This window comes from Strix aluco, chromosome 17 (assembly GCF_031877795.1).
Source record: "Strix aluco isolate bStrAlu1 chromosome 17, bStrAlu1.hap1, whole genome shotgun sequence".
Classification (NCBI taxonomy): Eukaryota; Metazoa; Chordata; class Aves; order Strigiformes; family Strigidae; genus Strix; species Strix aluco.
This window is the reverse complement of record NC_133947.1, coordinates 9,491,875-9,507,548: the sequence shown is the minus strand read 5'-3', so window position 1 is coordinate 9,507,548 and position 15,674 is coordinate 9,491,875.

Genomic DNA, 15,674 nt, shown 5'->3' with positions numbered 1-15,674 from the left:
ATCCTGTGGTTAGGAAAATGCCTCCATTTATAAAGGTGAGGACAGTCAGCAATCGCACTATGTCAGCCCTCCAGCTGCTCAGCAGTGCTGTTTGCTTTGGATCTTCCCTGGAGTTTCTGCTGCCAGATGGTTTGTGAGCAAAATGGGAACCTGAGCTGTGTCACTCAGAGAGAGATGGAGACTTGGGGTGGACTGGATGCTGACCAGCTCTCAGCTTTGCAAAAGCAACATGCTCCCTTTTTTACTAAAAGTCTCTTTGCAACATGGGGCTTGCTCCAGCTCCATTTAAAGCCAACAGAGTGTCATCACCGGCTTTGAGCAGGAGCAGGACACAGAGGATGCATGCATGTAAGAATGTAAATATTTTCTACATGTACACCCACAGCGTATGCAATAAATACTCACTCAGCGTATCGTTTGCTGTGTGCCAGATCATAGACATAATTATTGATGCAGCAGGTTTTCAGAAAGACACAACAGGGTGTGTACTTAATTTGGCAATAAGAGCACACCTAAGTGGCCCTGGCATTTTCAGCTGGGTATTAGACCACTGCCACCCACGGGCACTGCTATTTTCTCTCACATTGATGTGTTGGCAGCAACAGAAAGGAAACCAAAGGCAGATATTTGTTTATTAAGACGGAAAAACTCCACTGACTGCTGCAAGGTGCTCTTTGCAAGCAGGATTGCTGTAGACCAGTTCCCAGATTATGCCACCCACTATGCTTTCTAACAAGGCTGTTAGGGCTCTGATCTTAATAGCACCCATACACGTGCCTAACCATAGGGATGGCTCATTCTACCACAGTCAACAGATGTGTCATAGTTCCCAAAAGAAGGCAATAACGACAGAAATGGTTTTGCAGAGCTCCATGTTCACTGGGAAGGTGGCTGTCACCAGAAAAATAGGCTAAAATATTAAGCTTGTCACGGCATTTTGCAAAGATTCAATCGATTTCACTGCCTCTGTTTGCGTCAGCCCACTTCTGAAGGCTGATGATCTATCCCAGTCAAAGTGGACTTGTGCAGAGACTCATAAAATGCCTTTGAGATCTAAATATTCTGTCAAGGGAATACATCAGGCTGTACTTTCCAAAATTTCCCAAGGAAGGAAACTTCAGCAGACAAGAGACAAAATTATTGTGTAATTTACTGTAAGTAATTCATCCAGATTTTAAAATATCACTTAACAAAGTCCCTCTTAAAAAGCTATGACGATGGCTGGGCTAAAACACTGCCAAACGGCCCAAACTGTCTGAGAGTCAGAAAATAAACAGGCCATTTTCAGCACACCAGGAGGTCAAGATGGGGATGCCAGGAAATTCTCCATTGGGCCCAGCCTTGTTCGTGGATGGTGTGGAAGAGTGCTGCTCCCCCCTGGTCTGCGAGGGATTGCAAGGACTTCGGGCAAAACCAGATGAAAGGGCAGTGCAGGCAGAAGTGAAACCCTGCCTAACTCCTGCCAGGTGACAGGGATGGAAAAGAAACATCTGGACTATTCAGACACGCAGCTGGATTTCAGAACTAACAGCGGAGGCAAAAAAGTGGGATGAAATTCTGCCTCTATTGAAGCCACCTGTAACAAAGACTTCAGGACTTCACACCATGTAGAAATGTGACTGCTTTCCAGAAATCTGGGGACACGGACAACCAGGAAGAAAAGAACATTTCCGAGGAAATTGCTTTCTATTAACTCATAATTACATAATGCAAAATTAATTCACAAAGGCCAATAGCTTAATTGGATTCCCAAGTGGGGAAGACAGTTGTGTGGTGAATAAGAACCTTCCACAGCTACATTAAATATGGTGTTTCAAATACAGAATATAAATTTTCCTGCTGTGCAGCAAAACATGCCCATTTAGCTTCAACAGCTACAACCAAGAGGATTTTAACCATTTCCACTCGATCACTGACCAGTGCCAAACCACCCAGATGACCCTACGAAACAGCTCCATTCTGGACACCGCCTTGCACTGCCAGCCACACAGCTGAATCCTAATTAATTCTGTGAATATATTTGGATATTTTGCTGGAGTAAAGTATAAAGGCTTTCAGACATCTTAACTTTCTTCCCATCTTGGATTTTGATTAACTGGAATAAATATTTAATTAGAAAGGCAAAGACCTGAACCTCTTGACCACCCAGGCATTGCCCCTTTGATGTACAAGGAAAGGGCTTGTAGGACTTTCTTAAAACATGTGCAGCCTTTCATTTCTCTTAAAATCATAGCAAGGTTGGGCTCTGTTTTGAGGTTTGTCGCTCAGAAGCAGCAGGGTGAACATTGCACAAAGTGACTCCTGCTCATCTTGCTCTGGTGAGCGGAGGGGAGGCTTGCTTTGCCCTCCACAGCCAACAGGAGCTTGGGCATTTGTTTTCCAGGTCCCCATGTCACTCATGTCCCCATGAAAACCACAGGGCTGGAAAGCTGGCCCTGCTGTCCCACGCTTGCCCACGTGCTGCTGGCTCCTGCAGCAATCCCCAAGCAGTGACTGCCTGGCTAGATGTTTGCTGTGATGAGCCGTAATGCAGCCGCAGAAGAGCTCCTGGTCACGGCCACTGCACAGCTCTGTGGGAGCTGCCAGCTGCGGCGGGGTGGGTACCAGGCAGGACCATATGCTGGATGTTTTCCTCCTGTGTAGAGCACTGAAGTGGTGCTGACATAAGCCAGATAACATCGACACACTGCCTGTCGGGCTGCATGCTGGTGATGGCGCCGGATGAGAGGGGCGTCCGTTTCAGCCATGCTCCTTTTACCCGCCCAGTAACTTGCAGTTCAACAGAGCACTCAACTACTTGCTTAAAAGTCACCGACTTCAGCAGGGCTTAGTCATGTGCTGAATCAAGGCTTAGGAAGCAGCTCAGCCCATGAGAGCGATCTGCTAGAACCATCAACACCGCCCTTTTGGGTTCCCTCTCCTCTAGGCTTAATTACCACCTGCTTTTGGCACTGGCACCATTTGTGCCATATGCTTTTATTTTTCCCTGAAGGAGCATTTGCACCTTCGCTATATTTATTTTATTCTGAGGAAATCCTAATGATTTCCTTTCATGCTTGATTTTGTTCCTGTTTGCAGTGGGACTCGTGCTGTCGTTCTATAAATATGTGACTGAAATCTTTGCAGGAGCCAGCACAACTGAGAGCAGAAAGGTGAAGTCAAGCTAAAGAGCCAGCTCTAAAACCAGCTGCTGCTCCTCTGCTGCAACTGATTTATACCTCATCTGGAGAACAACAGTTCAGAGCCCAGAATCATTGCCTCCAATGATTTATTTGGCTGTGTTGAAGTTTGGCGACGTGCTGTATAATGTTTTTTGCATGGAAGTGTCACTCTGAGGGAGGTTTAATTGCTTTCAACGTGGATGGTGATGAGAACGCCTTGGAAAAGCTATTTGCATACATTTTCTCGAATGCCAAATGTGTAACTTCCTGTATACTCAGGCAGTCTGAAGTTGCTTCCCCACATTACTCAGCTTCACTGGGTGCCTCTGAAAAATTAACAACCAAAAATTCCCCAGCATGAAGCAGAAAGTGAAACTCAAGGCCAGTTGGCTTGAATGGAGGATTATACGTAACAGCTAAAAGAGCAGGACTCTGAATGTGGGGTTGCAAACTATAAACATAGACTGCCCCAGGCTGTCGGCATTCAGGGCTCTACGACCAACGCTGCTAGCAGAAGTCCAGGATGAAGCAAGGGCGAGGGCTCAGCACTGTCTGTTCCCAGGTTATTGGCTTGACTTGCTGAGCAAAAGAAAGTAAATGAGCAATTTCAACAGTACAGGGACAGTGTCAAAGAGCTGAACTGCCACCAAGGGCAGGTCACACACCTGCGCAATGCAGCACCCGCACCACCGCTCACACGCCGTCTTCGCAGTACTGATTCTGGAAAACGCTCACCAGTCATCCCTCTGATGACCTCCACCAGGAGGTGCGAGGCACAAATCTCTTGTCCTTCTTTCTTCACAGAATTCTAGGGCAAAGTATCTCTCAAGGGGACTCAGAGGTTTACACATCATCAGTCACAACAATCGGGTCTAAATAGATCTTTACTCCACCGCATATCTCACTCTACAGGGCAGTTCATTTTTGTTCTTATTTAATGCTTTGAAGCACCAGCTGTTGACATAAGCAGGACCCTGCCTATAGGAGTGAAATAGGTATTGATTTAATGCCCTCAGTGCAAGGGATCCTAAGGCACCTGGAAGTGACTTATTTCGGAACTGCAGCCATCCCTAGGCGAGCTTGCTGCCTGCCTGCATTTCCCTAGGTACATGCTCTTTTTCAGCCTAGACATTGTACCTGGAGAGAAGAGCTATTTACAGCAGTCTGGGATTTGCAGGCTGGTTGGCAGCACTGTATGGCAGCCCCAGCTGTGCTGCCACGCACAGCAAAAATCAGGAAGAAGTACAGCGTTTTTCTGTCCATCACACAGTGAATACGCTGCAAGACCAACACTTTCTGGAAGCATCAGATTTGTTGTGGAGGTGCTGTGCAGCTGCATACGTGTGTGTGATGGATCAGCACCTTTTGAGCGCGATGGATTTGCTGACCGTGTACAAACCATCTGCCCAGGAAAGTCACAAAGACAGGCACCAGCCCTGGTCCCACACACAGGACAGCAGCAGTCCTGTTCACCCACAGGGAAAGATGTCAGTTGTCTCAGAGTGGACCTTAAAAGAGGCAGAGCATTTCCTGATGGACACCACGTTTCTGGTGTGATGGGGTTGTTTGTGCCAACCTGGATACTGTGACATGGCACCATTTTTGCTGCCAGCCAAATTTGGGTTTGGTTTTGCACATGTGGCTCTGTGTGTGTGCTGTGTATCCATCTGAACAACAGGAACAAGGGCTGTGATCCACAATCAGGCTGAGCCTGCTCTGATATTTCCTCCGGGGAGCTCAAGATCTCAGCGCAAGCCCACGCCAGGGTCTGTAGCTGACAGTGCAGAAGGACCCTGGAACACAGGGCAGGGCAGGAAAGGCAGAACATCACTAGCTAGTACAGAAATGTAGCAAAGCAGAATACAATAATCTAAACTGGAATTTAATCAAGACACCAGGGCCCATATTTGCTTGTTATGAATAACCTGAGCGACTACATCACATAACTGCAGCCAGAAATACTCCAATTAAAAGTCAGGCTTAATTTTGTAAGAGGAAAAGTAGAAGTGATAGTTTCTTTATTTCTTGATGTCACCCAGTTAAAGCAGTGTAATTCTGTGGAATTTGTCAGCCACACATCCTGCTTTCCTGAAACACAAGCTATGGGGTTCATTACAGGGTTTTACAGATGATACTACATGGCCTGTGAAACAGAGGTGGCCAGCCACGATGACCTAATGGGTCTGCTGGCCCTAACTGCTCTGTGTCCCCAAAAAATCACCACCTCATGATTCACAGGGAAGAGAGGTACTCCTTGCATTACCAGCATGACAGCTGGTTTCAGCCAGGTTCACAGAGTTTCTCATCTTATGCAACCTCCATTAATCATTCACAACAGCTGACTGCAGCTAGCAGGAGAGTTTGCTAAGAATGGTGCCTAGTTACAACAACAAACCAGGCTTGGCTTTGCCATGGGCATATTTTTCTCAGATAAACCAAGAAAAAAAAAAAATTACAGCGTGCAGTTCATTGTACACAACCTGGATTTAAGCTGTTTAGTTTGTAACGGTATTTTAAACTAAACAAACAGCTTTTTGTTAACATTTTCACTAGCGTTGCAGATTTCTAGGTTTAGAATAGCACTGAGCCAGTACCGCTTCGCTGCAACGGAGGGATGAGATGTTATACATCCCAGTCAAAACTCTGAGACCATGCAACCATTTTGCTGGCAGTGTCCCTGAAATTAACTGGAGTGAGTATCAGCCGAAGGTCTGACTCTTGGACTTTCCCTTGGCTTTCTGAGCAGGGAGAGCTGCTGGGTTGCAGCTTCATCTTGCCCCACAGCTGGGGAGCGACATGGGGAGCAGCACTATGGCAGTGGGCAAGGCACCCACCTCAATCTGTGTGTCACAGCTGGCTGGATGTGGCAGAGAGAAAGAGCAGCTGGATCTATCAGAAGAGTCATTGCAGGGGTGAAAGGAGGCTGCCAAAGCTGGTGTCTTCCTGAAAAGAGAGGAGAATCCAAGGAGAATGGCCTTGCCAAGGAAATAAATAATTCCCTTGCCCTTGGCTCTTGATCTTTTTTCACCAGGCTCTCCTCATCCAAAGCTGCTGGACTGGGTCTGGCTGGGGCAGAGTGGAGTTTCTTCAGAGTTGCTGGTCGGGTGCTGTGTTTTGGATTTGTGACTAAACCAGTGTTGATAACACCCCAGTGTTTTACCTACTGCTGAGCAGGGCTGGCACAGCATCAAGGCCTTTTTTTTTTCCCACTCTGCCCCCACAGCGAGGAGGCTGGAGGGGTGAGAAGCTGGTGGGGGTGGACACACAGCCAGAACAGCGGACCCGCAGTGACCAAAAGGACATTCCAGGCTATAGGATGTCATGCTCAGCAATAAAAGCTCAAGGACAGAAGGAGGAAAGGGGGATGCTTGAGGTTATGGCGTTTATCTTCTCACATAACCCCTATGTGCTTCTCTAGGAACAGCTGAACACCTGCCTGCTAATGGGAAGCAGTGAATGAATTCCTTATTTTGCTTTGCTTCCTTGTGCAGTTTTGCTTCACTTATTAAACTCTCTTTATCTCAACCCACTCGTTTTTTCTCACTTTTGCCCTTCCAATTCTCTCCCCCATCTCACTGGAGGGGAGCAAGCAACTGGGTGGGTGCCTACCAGCCCACCACAGCTAGATCAGCTTCCTTCCATTCATCCTTTCTGTTTCTTTTGTTATATATCTCTTCTTTCCTATGAGATAGTTACCGTTCTTGCCAGCGTTAAATCTTTGCTACTGTTGCTTTTTCACTTTACCTCTCTTAAGTTTGTACTTCTCGCTTTATCTCTGCTCCAGGCTGCAGGAGCAATGTTGCTCTATCCAGGGCACAGGGCTATGGGAAGGGATGCCCCTCTCTATAATATGGTGCCTGCACGTTGTGTGTCACAAGTGATTTGTGGAGTAGGTGTGAACAGGAGCCGTGTTTTATCAACAAAGCAATTGCTGTCCTGATGAGGGATTACAGAGATAACGGGAGAAACAGAACTTTCTTCTAGGAAGACACTTCAGAGGAATGCCTATAAAAACCACCGCCTTTGATGGAAAGGGGACGTGAGAGAAGGTGTGGCCTACTGCCCAGAGCAGGAGTCAGCACATGCAGATTATTATTTTTCTCTTTGTTATCACTTTGCTGGATACTGAACTGGATGCCTGCATCATTTCAGCTGTGAAACCTCTCTCCCAGCAGAGGCACCATGGGCAGGGTAATGGAGCCAACCAAAAAAAATAGGTCCTACTACTTGGATTCCCAATGATCTGCTAAACAGCACTGGGCAGAGATCTCTCTCTGGCTGCATCATCAGGGCTACTGATAGAAGCTGGCTGGAGGCTACAAAGACCCAGCTGGTGGGAAATCTGTGTGCACACTGTCATTAAGTCACACTGTGGCGTGCCCACCCCAGGTGCTTTCCTGTGTCCCAACTGCCTTTGCTGTGCCATCCCATTACCGGCAAAAGGCAGAGAAGACTGGCATCCTTCTTGGAAGGGCCCTGCTCCTGCAAGGGCTGGCAGGTTTTGGAGCCAGCTCGAGAGCAGGCTGCTCATGTGAGCGTGAGGCGACAAGTCCTGGGAGTGCCCAGCAGCTCCAGGCTACTGCCGTGAGCGAGAAATGCAGTTGTTTGTACAGTTGTTCTCTTTTCCCATTGCCATTTGTTTGCAGACATGTCACAGCAGATGCTTCTCACCAGTACAACGGATACTTGCACTCATTTGGGGCTGGTACCAGTAACTAATCCAGCTAACAAAACACCCTGTTTATCAGAGTTGTCACAAGGATTTGTTAATTCCCACTGACAGAAGGGCTTCCAGGATAATCTGTAATAAGGAAGGAGGAAGAACTTTTAATTTATATACCAACAAGAATGTAATCCAGAGAATACCTTAACACTGCCCTCAACAAAAAGGTATTCAGCATTAAAAACAAGCCCCGGCAGAGGGGCAGGCAGTGAAGGACTCCTGCGGGAGGGAGGAATGCAGGGGACAGGCAAGGCCAAGCTTCCTGCAGCTGGTATTTGGGTTTCACCTCCCTGGTGATGAATGGCTTCTGTCCGGGAAGCAGCTGCCTCCTGGCCACCGAGGGCGAAGGTGGACACAACACTCATGGTCCCCCCCAGCGCATGGACCTGCATCCAAGGAAGCTGGTGACAGGTCCAGAACAGAAAAGAAGGTGGCTGTGCTCACAGCCCAATGCAAACAGGGGACTGGCTACCTGAGAAAGGTGCAGATACTGTAAGTTTCCATGATTTCACATATACTGAAGAGTAGCTAGAGAGGCTGTCAGGAGCAAGACTGCATCTGCTTGCCCTGCTCTTTGTCTCTTGAGGCATCTGCTTATGGCCTCTGCTGGCTTTTTGTAAGGGCGGGGGATATGTTGGCTTTTAAAATTCTAATTCTAGCCTGACCATAATTGATTTTTCCATTCTTGGTTATTTTGTTTGTTTTTCTTAATTTACAAATGATGGTTTCTACTGCTGGCATCTTCTTTCCCTGTCATCCCCTCTACACACACACACACAAGTGCCATCAAATTCTGGAATGGATATGCAGGCACGAAATATATAGATATACTCCAGAAATCACACCCATGGCAGGGTGCAGGAGGCTTGAACTTGGAATGCTTGTTTGAAACTAAGCATCAAACAGCCCTTTAAAGTAGAAACTAGATTGACTTGAGGAAAACATTCAGGAAGAAATGGAAAAGGGCAGTACTTTGTCATCACTGCCTTTTCACCTCATTTTCTGAGCATGCAGAAGCATTCAGAGGCCACTGCTGGGAAGAAGACCCCGGGCCTGCAGGACCTGCTGGCCTGATGCAGTGTGGCTGCATCCCTGGGCCTGGCAGAAGACACGACCGTGGAGCTGCATCATGCTGGGCTCCAGCCTGTGGTGTGGTCAGCTCATCGCTTGGAGTGGTCGGAAAGGTCAGATAAGTGGTGTAAGTGAAAGCTGCCTGTGCCAGTAAACAAACAGAAACCTGTTTACTGGGAGATTAGGGTGAAAAAGTGGGAGCAGATTTCGCTAGTCTTTGTGGGTCTCAAGATAAAGTGTTGGTCAGAGGGCAGGTGGCAGAGGACCCTGTGAGATGTGCTTCCAGCTTATCTGTTGACTTGCTGTCCATTTCAGGGCCATTTCTCCAGCCTCCATGTGCCTCAGTTTAGGCATCTGTGAAATAGCAACTGCCTCCTGCCGAAGCCTGTCACTAAGCATAACCCATTCACGCTGGGAGAGTCACGTCTTGAGACAGAAGGCCCATCACACACTGCTGTGAGAGCAGACTCGGATGAGTCACAGCGCACAAGCATAGCACCAGCTCTGAAACACATGAGTTCTCAGTCAAAAAAAATTCACTGTTTAAAAGCAAAACCGAGAGAGGACAATTCCTCTATGTCCTGTCTCTGGTGTAGCCCCTCCTGGCCCCACATGACAGTGTTTGAACCACTCACCCAGCAGAGCCTGTCTGTTGGGAAGCTGGCAAGCTCTGTGGATGGGGACTGTCCTCTGTCTGTCTACCCAGCAAAGCGGTTGTTGGTGTGTGGCAGGGCACAAGCCAGCATGAACAAGGATCTGGTGCCAAAAATGAGGAAATGAGGTCAGAAGGGCTGAATTTCCCTGAAGGGCAAACAGGGCTGGAGAAGTCAGCTGTCACTTCTCAACAAGGTATTCCTTACACGGGGACAGTGGCAAGGGAGGAGTTCAGTCTCCTCAGCCCATGTATTCAGCTACTTGACAAGCAGTGCCAGCAGGTGACTTGTCAGTATCCTTGGGACCATCCCCTCCGGTGCCCTTTGGGTCCCAGTTTCCAAAGGCTGATCCCATCTGTTTGCATTTCAGATAGATCACATCCTTCGGTGACTGGCTACAGCAGCACATCTCGCTGGGCACTGACTATGGCCATGTGATGTGTTTCCCTCTGTCACTGCTTCCTCCCGGATAAACGCCAGATTTAGCATGTCAAAAACAGACAAAATATGAAATGAAAACAAACAAACCAAGCATCCAATAGTTTCAAACAAAAAATACCAAAGCAACAGGAGAGACATTATCTGCTGAGAACTCGTGCCTGGAATTTGCCTCTATATATATTTGTTTATATTTATACATATAAGTGTGTGTATGTATGCACACAGGCACGTGCCTACTGCATATATCTAGAGAACAAGAGAATAAAATGCTATATATACTAAGACACATTAAGAAGATATAAAACTAAATCTATATAGTGAAAGGTTTAAAACAATTTTCAGCATTTCATCAGTCAGCCTAAGAGAATCCTTCCCATCTGCCCAAAAGCAATAAAGCAAGCAAATTGCATGGCTGACTCTCTCCTTACCTTCTTAGCAGCACGCTTAACCTTTGCCTGTATAATAAATAAATGTCCTGAGTTTGAGAACAAAGACTGTTCATCCTTCCTTTTAAAGTACCCTCGGTTCTCTCTTTCTCAGTCTCATAATGAAGTGTAGGAAAATGGAGAGAAGAGAGTAGGAGACGATGCTTTTGCAGGGAGGTTGTTTTCAGGCCAATGCAGCTCCCCAGCATTCACATCTCAGCCTGCCAACATCTTCAGGAGCTGTGATGGAGATGATCCTGGGGATGATGAAGCCCCCAAAAGGCAGGTCTTTAGTAAGCAGTAAGTGTCCTGTTGTCACTTCAGTGCTGTAGCCGTAGGCATTTCCTCACACACAGCCTACAGATGCTGACATTTTAAGGCCACTGCTGATTTTTGTATTGTTGATATTGCTGATTTTGCCTTATGTCTTTGAAATCCCGGGCTCATCTTGTTGTTTGGCCCATACGATATTCCATGCCAGAATCAGAATCTGGCTTCAGGTGAGCTTAGAGCTGAACCCCAAGAAATATTTTATATTTACTATAAAGCCAAGCTATGAAGGTGATTGGTGTACTTAAATACTTGCAGGACAGTTCTACAGTAAATCTAGGTGGAGCACTTCCACCTTCCCTACACTACCTGGCAGCCTCCTCCCACTGTCTGCACAGCACTGCAGGAGGAAGTTCAGTGCTCTCTATTTCAGAAAGACTTGAATCAAAGGTGACTCAATGCACCTGAGATCACCGTGCTTGTAGATAATGTAAAAGGCTAACCCAGATCTCTCCAAGGCCAAAGACTGCTGTAACTGCTAAACGAACTCCCTAGAGTAAACCTGGCATGCCCTTGCTCTTTAGAGCCGACAGCCTCCACTTAGATGAGAGAACACAATCCTGTGCCTGTAAATTAGTGCCTTCCCCTACATTTCCAGCACAAGGTTACAGCTGGTCACTTACTCATCTGTGCCTGCCCTCTGTGTTCCACATAGCTATCTATTTAGACTGCTCTGTATAATTTAAGAATTAAAACTAAACACTATGTTACCTACAGCCACATCATCTTAGATGAGCTTAAACAACTGTGAAATTCCTGGGATCTATTAAAAGCAACATTCAGTGCACACATTAATCAACAGATGCTCAGTAGCTGTGCATCAGAAAACCACAAGTGAGAAGCAGGCTGAAAGGCCTCCTGCCAAAATGATTACTTTCTGTTGCAACCAAGTCCTTGGAAAACCATCTGTACAGCAACTCTAGACCCGTGTTTGGTTCAGTAGTTACCTCAGTGGTAGGAAGTCTAACTTAACCCTTGTCAGTGGCAACAACAAGACAAGCAAGCAGTGGCATTTCCTGCTGATGAGTCAGAGATGAGGCATGAAAATCACCATCTCTTCATACAGAACATTTTAGACATTATCATTTGATATCACCTGTGGTTACTTCACCCATGGCACACTGCTCTGAGGGATCACACTTCATTTCAGTGGAAATGTGACAATTCACAGTAGCTGACCAACTGCACCTCCTGGTACCTGGGGCTTCATGCAGTCACTTGACCCAGCAGCCCTTGATGCCTCCAGCTGCTCTGATGCTCCTCATTCCTACCGGGGTCCTCGGGATCCTTGTCCTCCTTCTACCTTTTCCCTTTTTTCTTTTTTTTTCCCCTTCAGATCCTGGCTTTTGTGAGGTTCAGTCCTGGGTTTCTGTTTCTCTAGGTTCCCAGGCCTCTACTTTCCTGGCTCAATCCTCCTTCCTTCCACATCCCTTCCTGAACCCTTCCCATGGCCCCCAATACCCATCTGTGGTTCTCCTTTGGCTAGGGCCAGCAGGCACAGTGAGGAGAAGGTCAGCTCAAATCCTGGAGTTACATCTGCAGTTATCTCTTTTATACATCAATCTCTCATGATTAAAAGCACATGACAGCTACAAGGCCAGTAAAAGAAAACAAGTGTGGAGTTTCCTGATCATGCCAGTTGAAAGATTTAAGCAACAAAAACAACCGAAAAAATGAGGCCAAGGCCAAAACCAAAAAACCCCAAAACAAAACAAAAGCAAAGAAAAAAGCAAAGAAAAGCAAAAAAGCTAAAATTTCTGGGCTTCGTTCTTAGGCCAGATGACCTACTCTTCATGCCAAGCAAAACTTGAGTGACTAGAAAAGATAGTTTCAAGATTTTTCTTTATTCTTCACCAGCGTGGTACAGAACTGAACATCGCTCTGGTGACAACTGCAAGAGCCCACTGCAACAGGTGAAGATTACATGGGGCTCTAGCCATGCCCTTTTTCCTGACCAACACTGCTGCAATGGCTCTACATCTTCTACCATTTGCTGATTCGCTTTTAAGAAACTTTGTCCTTGCAGATGGATGCAGCTACTCCTTTTAATTCAGAGCAGCATAGGCACAGCGATAAGATATGGAGGAAGGGGGCTACAGGGAGGAGGAACAGACTCCTGTCAGAGCTGCACAACAAAAGAGACACCAGTTATGAAGTGCAAAAAGGGGGCTTCCAGCTGCACAATGGGGAAAAAGTTCTTCACCCTGATAGTGGTACAGCACAGGAACAGGTCTGCCAGAGCAGCTGGGGACTCTCCATCCTTAGAGATTTTCAAAATTTCTCTGGACAAGGCCCTGAGCAACCTCCTCTAACTTTGAAGTTGGCCCTGCTTTGAGCAGGAGGTTGGACCAGAGCTCTCCAGAGGTGCCTTTCAAGGACTTTTTCTCTGATTTCTAGGTGGACAGGATAAGGACTGGGCAACAAGGACTGGGCTGCACAGCAGGGGCGCTTCTTCCTGTTGTGTGACCCAGAGCATGAGCCATACTGCACAGAGGTGAAATGCACATGGCTCCCACTGTCCTCCTCTGCCACATTCCCACTTGTTCTCCCTCAATCCCTTTCAATTTAATTTCTTGCATTTTCACTGGGCTTCCCAGAAAAGCAAAAGAAAAACCCCCAAAGTTATTACGAGCTAAAAACATGCAAATTTGCAGAAGACCAATCTCTTTTTACAGAAACACTGACAATCTCCCTTTTAGTGACCAGTTACTTCCAATCACCTAGAGTGACCTGCACCAGTTTCTGTTCATACTGGAGAGACCCTCCATACCCCTCTGGAGCTTTGACACAGCACATTTGGAGAACTTCACTAATACTGAAACTGGCCAAGGCTTGGCAAACTTTGAATTTTAATTTATGCACAAAAAAGGAATACAGCATTCGCAAGGAAATATCCTGTTTCATCAGCTTAAGTGTAATGCATTCTGGATCAAGCTTCATTATTTATGGATGAAGTGTTGTTCATAATCTCCACTCCAGAGCATCATGAAAACTGAGATCAAACAGCAGAAGCACCTGAGCTTCTGATGTGTTGGAGGACCACAGTCCCCCCAGTTTCCAAATGGAGTAAGATGTGCACATCACCTCTGGAAATCAGCTTGCATCACCTTGCAAAGTGCCATCCTCATTCTTCACTGGCACCAGTGAGCTTTAAGTCTGCTACATCAAATGTACCTAAACTGAAGTCATGCACTCGAAACTGTCCCAAACACTACTGGGATGGAGAGAATGAGTTAAAGCGGATGGGGATTAGCAAACTGCAGATTGTCAGAAATTAGCCAGTGTGGAAAAAAAAAAAAAAAAATTGGTTATAACTGTAGTAAGCCTATCTAAGTAGGTCACTAGAAAACCACATCAGAAGGTGAGAGCAGAGAAGGAGGTGTGGGTTCAGTTTCACTACAGGAAACCAGATGTTCTTCAGCTCTGCCCTGCCTGTGACTCAAAAACAGCTGCTGCCCAAACCTCACTGTTTTTTAAAACTCACACATGTTCATACCTATTTGAATGGCTTCCATTATCATGTAAACAGATCACATGAGTGTCAGTGTGTCTGGGCCATAAATCTACAATTTCATTTTGATTAAAGTGCACAGCTGATATTCTAAAGGGCCTTCAGAATGACCTGAGGTATACAAACCAATATGTCTGTTTGCACAACCCCCTTTTTTTTCCTGAGGAAGTCAAACTAGAACTGAACAGAAATGCATGTGATGCTGTTATACTATTTGTTTCCATAGTGTTCAGCATCCCAGCATCTCAGACTTTCACAGGCTCATGTATATATGTCCATGACTGGCTTTGTAAGCTGGGAGGTGCTAATTAGCCCCATTTTCCAGGCAAGAACTGATGCATAGGAGAGCTTAGAGACCCAAGTCACAGCAGCAGCCTGTGCCAGAGAGCATTTGAAACTTACACCAGGTAAGGCTGACAGCTCGACAATATTTTAATTCAAGAGCATTTTGACACTGGTTTTGAGGCAATGGCTTTCTGATTCAGCTTGATGGTAACCGGACAAATGCTGATTTGACGCTTTCTTTTTGTTCCAAGGCTAGGTTCTCAGTCTGCGGTTGAGCAGTGGGAGCCGACTGCGGATCAGCTGTGAACTTACCCAGCTCTGCTCAGCCAGCCGCAAAGGGTTAGGGGAGCTGCAGGTTGAGCATATCTTATTTAAAAATTGAGGATCCATTTCCTGCTTTTAGGCACCACAGAATATTTTGACGTGATGCTTCAGCACACTTTTGCAGTCATTATACACAGGTTTCCAGCACAATCTTTGAAACAATAACCCTGTGCCACCATGACCTCAGTCTCTGTTTAAGCACAAGGGGTTACTTTTGAGCTTCACTGATGGCAGTTGAGGGACAAGGAGCCACCAGGCAATGACAGCTGAGGGACGAGAAGCTGCTGGGTGATGGCAGCTGAGGGAAAATGAGCCAGGCAATAGTGTCAGGGAAAGAGCTGCCAGGTAACGACTGAGGGACAAGTAGCTACTGCATGACTGCAGCTGTGGGACAAGGAGCTGCTGGGCAATGGCAGCTGAAGCAGAAGGAGCCACCAGACAGTGGCAACTGAAGGACAAGGTGCAAGGCCATGGCGACTGAGGGACAAAGAGCCGCTGGGCGATCGCAGCCCTGAGGGACACGACACCAGGCAGCAATGGCTGCGGGACAAGGAGTGGCTGGGTGATGGTGGCTGAAGGACAGGACAACAGGCAGCAATGGCTGAGGGACAAGGAGTGGCTGGGTGATGGCGGCCGAGGGACAGGCCAGCAGGCAGCAATGGCTGCGGAAGGAGGCGCTGGGCCATGGCGGCTGACGGCCTGTCCCCGCAGGGCAGGACGCAGGGCGGGACCCCGCGGGCAGGACCCCCC